This window comes from Staurois parvus, unplaced genomic scaffold (assembly GCF_062004578.1).
Source record: "Staurois parvus isolate SC_StPar_1 unplaced genomic scaffold, SC_StPar_1.0 ptg000332l, whole genome shotgun sequence".
NCBI lineage: Eukaryota > Metazoa > Chordata > Amphibia > Anura > Ranidae > Staurois > Staurois parvus.
This window is the reverse complement of record NW_028318128.1, coordinates 1,540,791-1,552,803: the sequence shown is the minus strand read 5'-3', so window position 1 is coordinate 1,552,803 and position 12,013 is coordinate 1,540,791. Positions and strand designations below refer to the sequence as shown.

At 38.2% G+C, this 12,013-nt stretch overlaps 1 protein-coding gene across 1 annotated transcript in view; it reads left to right on the top strand.

Annotated features, from left to right (window-relative positions):
- The window catches only part of LOC149457267 (uncharacterized), a 226,851-nt gene that overhangs the window by 68,110 nt on the left and 146,728 nt on the right, over positions 1–12,013 (top strand). The gene's annotated exons all lie outside the window — the stretch shown is intronic.

Below are 12,013 nucleotides of genomic sequence, written 5' to 3'. Positions count from 1 at the left end.
TTGCGAGTGTGAAAGAGACCACATGATTGAAAGCGGAAGTGATATAACATTCTTTTGTTTCCTCTGTGTGATGAGACACCTAGCTAACAGGTGGGAAGCTTCACTTTCATCATTCACTGCATGCACTGCTAGTTATATGGAGTCACGTCAGAACTTACTAAGCTTCAAAGACGGCAAATGCTGGTGCCTCTGTGACTGAAGTTTCAAATGTATTTGCCATGTTGTGAGGTACAGTATCAAAGGTTATGACGTCATATACATGTTAAGTACGCCGTTTCAATGAAGGACATCAACTCCAATCAGGTTGCATTCGTCTGAGATAAGTTTACTGATAGATGTTACAATGTACATTGGAGACAATGTGATGATATGTGTTACATAGTCAAGCCTTTTTATACCATTCTTACACAATAGTTTCTAATGACGGGCATACTACCAAATTACAAGAAATTCCTAACTGATTGTCTAAACACACATTTGGCTCACGCTGCCCTCTTGGACAAGATAAAAGTTACTTGTCTCTTTAACACTTAATAATTTTAACTACAATTACGTAAAAGGAGACCAAGGGACTTTGTGATATGATAATCAGTATTTCTGGGAAATAATTATAATTGTCCAGCCAACCATTTCTCGGAAAATAGAAACCACAGCTGTCCCACCAAACAACAACAGGATAGGGTACAAAGGTTATGTAATACCAAGAAGAATTCAGAACAGAGAACAAAATATAAAGTATTTAGAAAAGTCATACAAGAGGAACATGGAATATATGTATATGTGTATATAGATGATAGTGGTCTGACTCCATTTTGTTTGTTCATCTTAACATACAGTTTCATGGGAGTGAAATTGTGCTCTTCAGTCACTTTTGCAGCAGTTGTTTTCTTATTCGGGGTCACAATCCTGCGCAATGACCTTTTGTGTCTTTCGGTCAGTTGACTATGTCAACCGCGCTTATGCTTATCAGACGATGTTTTCCCAGAAACTTTATATGCCATCATAACCTTTGATACTGTACCTTGCAACACGGCAATTAAATTGGCAACTTCAGTCACAGAGGCACCAGCTAAGCGGGCACCAACAATATGCCCTCTTTGAAGTTCAATAAGCTCTGACGTGACTCCATATTACTAGAAGTGCACGTAGTGAATGATCAAAGCGAGACTTCCCACCTGTTTGCTAGGTGTCTCATCACACAGCGGAAGCAAAAGAATGTTATACCACTTCTGCTTTCAACACACAACATGTTGTCACTTTCACACCTGTAAACCATGTAGCTTTTCTATTTTTTTTGTCTAACCCCTGTGTATTTACAGTTTATTCACTCTGGGTGCAAACATCTTGAACAGAACTGCTAACAGAGCTTGTGGCAGTTTTTGGCTGCATGCATGCTGTGCTCTTTTGCACACATTCTCTCCTTATAGGAGAAAAGCAGCTTAAAAAATTTGGTAAAACCTGCACTTTTTCACAAGTGTTTATGTGCGTTTTGGGCACGTTTATGCTGGTTAGCACTTTTGGCTTTAATGTAGTCTATTGGTCAAAATATTAATTTATTCTTGCTCATTAGAATGCATTAACGTGCAAATGCGCATGTTTATGCATGTTTGCATGTTTTTTTTTTATCTCCAAACGCTCGCCTTCAGAACATAGTGATGGTGTTCTTTTTTATTTTTGCCTTTAAACGCCAATAAATGCCTATATGTGCACAGACACATAGGCTAACATGAAAGGGGGATTTAGAGGCAGAAAACAAATGTCAAACATCTGTAAAACAGGTGTCTTTTAGATGCAGTATGCATGAAGCTTTAGGTATTTATCAGTTTTCAGATTGAGCAATTTGTCTTTTTCAGCCCCTCTGTTGGCCAGGAGGGCAGGAAGTATAAATGTCACTTTGGTTATGAGAACCTTTTTATAAATGCTGTATATTTGTACTCGAATTATATAAAATATAGTAACTAGAGAAAGTAACAATTTTGTTTTATTTTTTTATACACTATAAAGTGATATTAAAGGCTTGTTTTTTTTTCTTAATAACAAACATGTTAAACTTACCTGCTCTGTGCAATGGTTTTGCACAGAGCAGTCCCGATCCTTCTCTTCTCAGGTCCCCTGCCTTGCTTCCTCCCTCCTGCCTAGTGCCCCCATAGCAAGCAGCTATATTTTCTTCAGATTTTTTTCATTCCAAAAATGTAGATTTGTATTTTTAAAGTCATACAGTATATTTGAAAATGTATTTTTAAAAATATATTTGGGAAGAATATTTTAAAAATATTTTTCAAATATATTTTTCTTCCATGTGGGCTGGGATGACGGCTGCCATCCCAGTGACATCAAAGTGAGGGTATTGGTAACACAGGTTGGCTGCAGTCATTCCCAGGATCCATCAGATTGAGCAACTTGCCTTTCCTGCCCCCAGGTTTGAGCATCTCTGCCCCCAGGTTTAGTGTGCCTTTTAAGGCTATGATGCCCAATCTTGTCGGTGTGATACTAGGTCAAGTAGGGTATGAAGAAGGCAACACAGGACTGTTGGCCGAGAGGGGGCAGGAAGTATAAATTCATCCCCGGGTATAGGATACCTTTTGTTGAAAACTGCATATTTGTACTTGAATGATATGGGATATAATGTCTGAAGTGGGTTATAATTTATTTTTATTTTTTTACACATTTTAAGCGATCTCACGATTATCTAGTAGTAGTTAGTCACATTCAACTGCATTTGTTCTGACCTTTAGCTATAAAACACACACATTTCTTGAAAACGTGTTCTAATAATTGTAATGCAAAATAAATGTGTCTCCTTATGAATATGACATTATTTATAGAATAATATAGTAGAAGAAAAATATAAATAAAAACTGCTCTGAAAAAAAATCTGAATCTTTCTTGTAATAAATCATTAGATTAAAAATACATTTTGAAATGTTCTTGCTTCTTCCAGGAATACCATTGGATGCATCCTTACAACAACAAGTTTCACCAGGTAATATTTGATATTTGCTCAGTGAACACATGCGCTATAAAAGGAATGTATGAACCATTTTGATAAATACGGGGGGTTTAAGAAAGTTAGAAAAAAAAAGATGGTCAGTGTGCGGTACATTTCCTATATCTTTAAGTAGACTCCCAGTCACTTTAGGAATGCTAAAAGCTGCTGAGAAGTATGATGTGCAGACAGCTTATTGCATCCTCTAGTTCCTCAAATGTTGGGTGATCAGGAAAAGCTTCAGAACTTCCTCACACTGTTGAAGACTGTACACCTTCTTCCTTCCACACATTTCTTTTGGTTACTGAAGCACACCATCTAAGAGATGGGCCAGGGCCAGAGCATAAAGAAATACGCTGTAAGTGTATACACGCACCTTTCAGGAGCTTTTAGTATTCCTATCAAAAGTCTCTTCCAAAAAGCTCCCAAAAAGGGTGTCACACTAAGCATTGCCTCCGATAAGTCTAAGTTTGGGAAAAAGCAACAGTGATCTGGAGTTTAACTAGGTAAAGAGTTAGGGAGATATCCTAGTTCATAATTCATCATAAGGCTTACATCTGTAACTGGACACAGCACATTCCCAATATGGTGAATGGTTCCAGACTGCCACTCTGTCTACCACAGCAATCCTGCAGACCCTCTTTGCTGATGGCCCTAGAAGCACATTTTTGATGCTTTAATAGTTTACTATGTATTTGCAGTTCACCCACTCTAGGGGTGTATTTACCACAAGGCAAACAAGGCGTTTGCCTAGGGTGGCATTTTTCACGGGGGCAGTGCTGCCCTCCAGTAGAAGGAAGAAGGGACACGTGTGGCATGGGGACCAGGTGGGATCTGATAAAGGCTGTGGGCTGCTTGACGGCGTATGCAGAGCTTGACTGTCATTCCCAGGGATGTTCAGAGCTGTAAAAGTGAGTGTCATCTCTCTCTCGATGGGGGGGGGGGGGTGGCCAGTGTGTGGGGGTTGGTGGTAGTGGAAAGCACTCTCAGGTGGGAGGTGGAGCAGAGGTGTTGTTGGTCAATGTAAGGGTCTCTCTGCAGGGGGGAGTGGGGTGTTGGTTGGTGTCAGGCTCTTTCCGTGAAAGGGGGGGGGTGTTGGGCGGCCAATTTTTATGTTACATAGGGCAGCACAAAACTTAAATACACCACTGATGCTAGGTCTGTACACTTTGACCTGAACTGCTCTCAAACTAGGTTTCCCATCTCTTCTAGTTGTTGATCTTATGGTGCCCTATGTGGCTATGACATCTGATCTTGTTAGTTTAGTACTGACATTAGCCAGATATGTGGAATGGGAGGGGAGCAGCAGAGGGCATTTGGACTACAGGGGCAGGAAGTATAAATCCAGTCCTGGCTACAAAACAACAATTTCTCAAATCTCTGTATGTGTACTTAACAGGGACCTGGGATATGGTCCCTGGAGGAGGTCATTGCTTTGTTTTAGTTATTTTTTATAATTGTACAACTTATAAACAGCTATGTGAAATATTATTAAGAGAGAGCCATTAGGAGAACCATTTTTCAATGAATGTATAAATAAATTAGTGTAGCGCTAATCACATATAAATAAATAAACATACATATATCATAAAAAATGAAATAATAATATCATAATAATTTTTATGATATATGTATGTTTATTTATTTATATGTGATTAGCGCTACACTAGTTTATTTATACATTTTGCACGTACACATATAAGGTTTAGGTTTGGGTGTTAGCAGCTTACATAACATTTATCACCAATATAGAAGCGCAGGAGGATCATTATATCTATTTTTCAATGAGTATTTGTGTTACAGGAAAGAATATGGGCGTAAACTTTGGAGCTGGTAATATTTTGTTTTATACTGTTTTACATCTAAAACCACACAATGTGAACAAATCTACAGCAACTAATTATATTTAAAGGATAATTTCACTTTTAAAAAAATAAATAAATGAACAGTATTTTGAATATTAAAAATGTGCATTTACTTTTTTTTTTTGGAAAGCATTGCACCTGTGATCAGCTGATCACAGGTGCAGTCTCAGGCTCCTGTACACTGTCAGTGTAGCTTTCTGCCTGTTCCTCTGGTACAGGCAGGCAGTTACTGAATGACAGGAAGCTCAATGGACTACGAGAGCGCTCACCAACGTCCTTGCAGTTCATTGAGAACTACAAACCATCAGCTGCAAAGCCTGACAGAACTTGTATTCATTCATTTACAGAACTCTGTGAATGAATGATGCAGCCGCGTGGGTGTGTTCTTTTTGAATTGTGACACCGGGTGCAAGGAGAAGATCCCCAGCCTGCTGTCACAGGGAGGGAGGGATCAGAGGAGAGCTGCAAGAGCGTGAACATGTTACATGTTCCACCCTTAAAATGGTTAGAATTTGTAACATGTTCCCAAAGGTGAACTTATCCTTTAAAGTGTTACTAAACCCACAACAATGAAATCAGTCTGTATGTGCAGTAGAGCATATACACTGTGGAACCTAAGGGGTTAATCTTCTGCATTGTTTTAAAAACCTGTTTGATCCAGTGTCCCTCTCTTATCTCCTGATAAGACATATTGTGTGGAGACACTCTGCACATGCTCAGTTTAGTGTGTATTGTTGTTGTTTTTTTTCTTGGGAGAGTGCATGTGATCAGCACAGGGCCAATCAGCGCTGTCCAGACAGAGGCCAGAGGTTCTGCATCCTCCTAGAACAAAATGAAAACTCCTCCTACAAGCTTTATCCAGTTCTCTGCTGAACACTGATAGAAGTCACAAGACTGCTCTAACTGCTGATGAGAAAATGTATTTAGCAGTTTATATTTACTAATATAATTACATTTCCATGTTCTGTGTACTGTTGGAGACCAGATATAGTGAATGTAGGGTCCTGGGTTTAGCAACACTTTAATTCCGTTTGAATGGTTTAATGGGTTCACTGTTAAAACCTGGTTGAACATTTTAAATCAACTAAATGCATACCAGGTGCATCAATACATTAAGTGTTGAAAGTCTTAGGGTCTGTTTACACCAGAGTGGTCTGCAGTCATTTGGTACACACTAGTTACAGAGAACTTGGTAATGTGCCTTTGGCTGCCTTGTTATGTATAAATTATGAGATCAGAAATAGTTTTGGAATGTCATGTTCATACAGATTTTATACTTTTACCAGGAACGCAATTGGATGCACCCTTACAAACAGGTAATAATTTGCAACTCTTTTTACAATTCTTTTTAGTTATTGAATGCATGGTAAAAGGTTCCAGACTGCTGACCTGTTTGCCAATACAATCTAACAAAAAATGGAATTGAAGCAACATACCACTGGTAAAAGGTCCAGATACAAATGTCAGAGGGACCAACCAAAAAGTAGCCAACACGTTACTGGGGTCCAAGAGCACCCCCCACCAGGATTTGATTGACAACAATGTGAATAGACTAGACAAGAACAGGACCTTTAATGTTATTTTTTCCAGTGTAATTGCAAGCATGGGGATTGTCAGAAGTTGGTTTGGCATTTATACTTTCTGTCCTCTCTAGTTCAACAGCCTTGTATTGCTTCCTTCATACCCAGGGGCAGACTGACCATTTGGAAACTCGGGCACTGCCCGAGGGCCCGGGGTCAGTATGGGGCCCCATGAGATGCCCCTGGTACCTTTTTTGAGTTTGGGCAACAACACAGGGGCCCCATGATCCCCTATTGCCCGGGGGCCCCATAAGTTGTCAGTCCGCCCCTGTTCATACCCTATTTGACGTCATATCATACTAAGGTGGAATAGAAGGGAAGTGGTAAAGGATAGCTGGACAAGAGGGCCAGGAAGTATAAACCCAGACCTCGCTACAAAAGTTTGCATATTTGTATTATACAGGGAACTGGGATATAATCTCTGTAGGAGGTGATAACTTCGTTCTACTTATCTTTTCAGTGTATAAGCAGCTGTATGTAATATTATCAGAGAACCATTTTTCAATGCATATTTGTATATTACAGGACTGAATATGGGTGTAAACATCGGAGCTGGTAATATTTTGTTTCACACTTTTTTACATCTAAAACCACATAATATTCCAATGGAAACAAACCTACAATTGATTGATCTTTAATTTAGTTGGAATAATTCAATGTTTTCACTGTTAAAACTCAATTGAACATTTTAAATCAACTACATTCAAACCAGGTGACTTAATACAAAAAGTGTTGAAAGTCTAAAGGTGGGAATACACGATTAGAAAATCGACCGATCATCCGACAACTGGGAGGTGTTCATTCGTTGGTCGAAATCGTGGCCCACATTAACCAATCTAAAAAAATAGTTCGTCGGGCAATACGTAGTGTTGACGTCTTCCGTACAAGTGGAAGTGATGCAGTGTGCGTGTGACCTTGTAGCCATGCCCTTCCGGCCAGAACAAGCGATATACACAATTAACAGCAATGAGTATAATATAGTTTATTACATTATCTATATACATAAATAGTGATACATAAAATATAATCTGCAGAATTCTGGTTTCATTATCTCATTAGGCCAATCTACTTTTAACATTTGGATTTTTCGTTCGTGTTTTTACGAAGATTCCTTGGACATAAACATCCGGGTCATCTGTTTCCACTCATGCGTGATAGCGTTGGATAGATTTTTTTCGTAGGACTGTCATACCACCACATAGAAAATCAGTCATTCATATGCGAAACGACAACATTTTTCACTGTTGTTCAGCTGGATTTTGTCATTCACAATATTGCTATCGGTTAAAACATCCTGCTCATCAATGAAGAGAAAATCGTTGGATCAGTGGTTCCGCAAAATTTTTCAAACGATTTTCTTATCGCGTGTATGGGGCATTAGGGTCTATTTACACCAGAGTGGTCTGCTGCCATTTAGCGCCGACTTGTTAAAGCACTCTTGTTAATGCGGCTTTAGTCACTTTATTATTAATTAATTATTAGATCAAAAATACATTTAGAATGCCATTATCATACAGATTTTATGCTTTTACCAGGAACGCAATTGGATGCAGCCTCACAAACAGGTAATAATTTTCATCACAGCTTTTTACTTACTTAATTTTTCCCAGTTTCGTTGATTATTACATTAGGTAGTAGTAGTAAGTCACATTTAACTGGACTGGTTCTCCAATGTTGAAGATCTTTTGCTGCTTATTGAAGAAGCTTTTTTTGTTTCAAATGAGTGCCAGGAACATACCCCAACATTTATAGCCACTCTAACTCAGTCATTTTACTCTATTACCATGAGATGTGTCAAGGCAGATCTTGATTGTCAACTATATGGGAAGTATGAAAGTTTGTTAAACCACCCTGTTCTATATGCAAGGTGTGTATATAATTCTTCCCATGGTGCCATTACTAAGGGAAGGCTGTCATTTGTATAGGTTGCATGGTTGAAGGTGTGTATTGTCAGATTGTGATGATAAAGATTATATGTGTATTGCACTTCAGTTCAATGTATAAGCAGTTGTGTGGAATGTTGTAAGAAAATCTTTTGTTTATAAAAGCTACATATTTTTATTTTGCAGGAATGGGTTTTGGTGTTAACTCCGGAGCTGGTAATATTTAGTTCTATATTTTAAATATTATTCCAATTAGAAATCTACAGTAATGAAATATATTTAAAGCTGAACTCCAAGTTGTATTCATTAAATGTATTAAATATAAATATGCAGTTAGCGTAAATCTCTGAATTTGACTTGGTAATGGCGCCTTCCAATCTCCTATATGTCAGCATTCAGGCTTGGAGAAAAAGGGGCAGGAGTGAAAACCAATGCGGTGTACTCCATACAAATGTGCTGATAGATAACATGCTGATAGGGGAAAAGAGTACAGTAAGCAGAGGGATGACATTATCAGTCTGCTGCTTTTCTTTCACAGTCTAGTCTATAATACAGTAATACAGATCTGCTGCACCCATTCTGACAGATTGTGCAACCTGCCATTCCCAAGCTCTGTGCCCCCAGCCTTATGCAGGCCATACATGGGTTGAATTCTGAACAAATTTTCTTTCGAAAATCGGAATTTTTTCGTGCATTTTGTAATCAAATGGTGCCATCATTGATTTCGAAATTTGAACAACCAACCCTTCAATTTCACTGCATGTTGCTACAGAAAAGAATTTTCATGGCCAAGATTTTTCTTTCCAGGTCACAGCTCATGCACTTTTCTTTTTTATTTCCTGCACAATGCTCCCATCATTGATTCAAAATTAGTTCGTTTTTCAAAAAATTTCCAACATGCCTGGTCACTCAAATTCAATCGTCACACAAAAATCATCTGTTTCTGTGACACATTAACGGTGCGAAATTTGAACGAAAAAAAATTGAAAAGATTTTTGAAAGAAAATACTTTCTGAATTCGACCCATGTATGGCCGGCTTTAGTGCGCCTTCTATGGCTGTGACATCTAATCTTGTTGGTTTGATACTAAGACTAGCCATGCTTGTGGAATAGGAGGGAAGCTGCACAGGGTAGTCGAATTAGAGGTACAGGAAGTATAAATCAAGTCGTGGATACAAATGTACATTTTCTCAAATGTCTGCATTTGTATCTTACAGGGAACTGGGACATGATCTCTGGAGGAGGTAATAACTTTGCTTTAGTCATCTTTTGCAATGTATAAGCAGCTGCATGAAATATCATCAGAGAACCATTTTTCAATGCATATTTGTATATTACAGGAATAAATATGGGTGTAAACATCGGAGCTGGTAATATTTTGTTTTACACTTTTTTACATCTAAAACCACATAATATTCCAATGTAAACAAATCTACAGTAATTGATCTTTAATTTAGTTGGATTAGTTCAATGTTTTCACTGTTAAAACTCAATTGAACATTTTAAGTCAACTACATTCAAGCCAGGTGTATCAATACAAAAAGTGTTGAAAGTCTTAGGGCTTATTTACACCAGAGTGGCCCGCTGTCATTTAGCGCCGACTTGTTAACGCACTCTTGTTAATGCGGCTTTGGTCACTTTGTTATTACTTATTAGATCAAAATACATTTAGAATGTCATTATCATACAGATTTTATACTTTTACTAGGAACGCAATTGGATGCAGCCTCACAAACAGGTAATCATTTACATCACAGCTTTTTACTTACTTCATTCTTTCCAGTTTCGTTGATTATTACATTAGCTAGTAGTAGTACGTCACATTTAACTAGACTGGTTCACTAATGTTGAAGATGTTTTGCTGCTTATTGAAGAAGCTTTTTTTGTTTCAAATGAGTGCCAGGAACATACCCCAACATTTTATAGCCACTCAAGTAATTTTACTCTATTACCATGAGATGTGTCAAGGCATGTCTTGATTGTCCAACATATGATGGGAAGTGTGAAATTTTGTTAAACCACCTTGTTCTATATGCAACTTGTGTATATAATTCTTCCCATGTGTCATGAATAAGGGTAAGGTGTCAATTGTACAGATTGCATGGTTGAAGGTGTGTATTGTCAGATTGGGAGGATAGGGGTTATATGTGTACTGCACATCAGTACAATGTATAAGCAGTTGTGTGGAATGTTGTAAGAAAATCGTTTGTTTATAAAAGCTACATATTTTTATTTTGTAGGAACGGGTTTTGGTGTTAATTCCGGAGCTGGTAATGTTTAATTCTATATTTTAAATATTATTCCAATTAGAAATCTACAGTAATGGATTATATTTAAAGCTTAACCCCAAGCTGTATTCATGAATATGGAGTTCCAGTCAGTTTTGTGTTTATTAAAAATCAGCAGCTGCTAAAGCTGTAGCTTCTGACTTTTAATAATAACACACTCACCTGTCCCAGGATCCAGCAATGTTCTCACCCGCACCATCCATTCTCTGCCTCTTCTCTCCCCAGCGCCGGAAACACAACTGTGGGCACCAGGCTGTGACAGCTTCCGGCTTCACAGCCGGGTGCCCACTGTGCATGCGCAAGTCACACTGACCATCCTGATTGGTCTGGCAGTCTTCTGGAACCTGTGAAGGTTCCCAGGAGACTGCTGGAGGAAGGAGGGGGGGCGAACTTCCAGCTCAGTTCGCCGCGGCAAAAGGTGCCAAATATGGCAGTGGAGGAGGCAAACAAGCGGAGCTTCCACTTTTGAGTTGAACTCCGCTTTAAATGTATTAAATTTAAATATGCAGTTAGCATAATTCCCTGAATTTGCTTGATGTCAGCGTCTTCCAATCCCCTATATGTCAGTACTCAGGCTTGGAGAGAAAGGGACAGGAGTGAAAGCCAATGCGGTGTACTCCATACAAATATGCTAATAGATAACATGCTGATAGGGGGAGAGAGCACAGTAAGCAGAGGGATGACATCATTAGTCTGCTGTTTTTCTTTCACATTCCAGTCTGTAATACGATAATACGGATCTGCTGCACCCATTCTAATAAATTGAGCAACCTGCCTGCCTGTCCAAACCTCTCTGCCCCCAGCTTTACTGTGCCTCCTGCGGCAGTGATGTCTGATCTTGTTGGTTTGATACTAAGACTAGCCAGACTTGTGGAATAGGATGGAAGCTGCATAGGGTAGTTGGATTAGAGAGACAGGGAGTATAAATCAAGTTGTGAATACGAATGTACATTTTCTCAAATCTCTGTATTTATATTTTACAGGGAACTGGGATATGAACTCTGGAGGAGGTAATAACTTTTTAGTTATCTTTTACAGCATATAAGCAGCTGTATAAAATATTGCAAGAACCATTTTTCAACACTTATTTGTATATTACAGGAATGAATATGGATGTAAACTTTGGAGCTGGTAATATTTTGTTTTATACATTTAAATAAATCTACCGCAAATGATTGCAGTATATTTATTTAGTTGGAATAGTTTAGATGTCCATTGTTAAAATCCAACTGTTTATCGGGATTTTGTATTTTCTTTTCTTTTGTAATTTTGTGAAAAGGAAAATTGAAAATGTGAATAAAGATAATTAAAAAAAAATCCAACTGAACATTTTAATTACATTCAATTATTAATATTAATCAAATTTGATTCAATATTAGTAACCGGTAAATACATACCAGGTGCATGAATA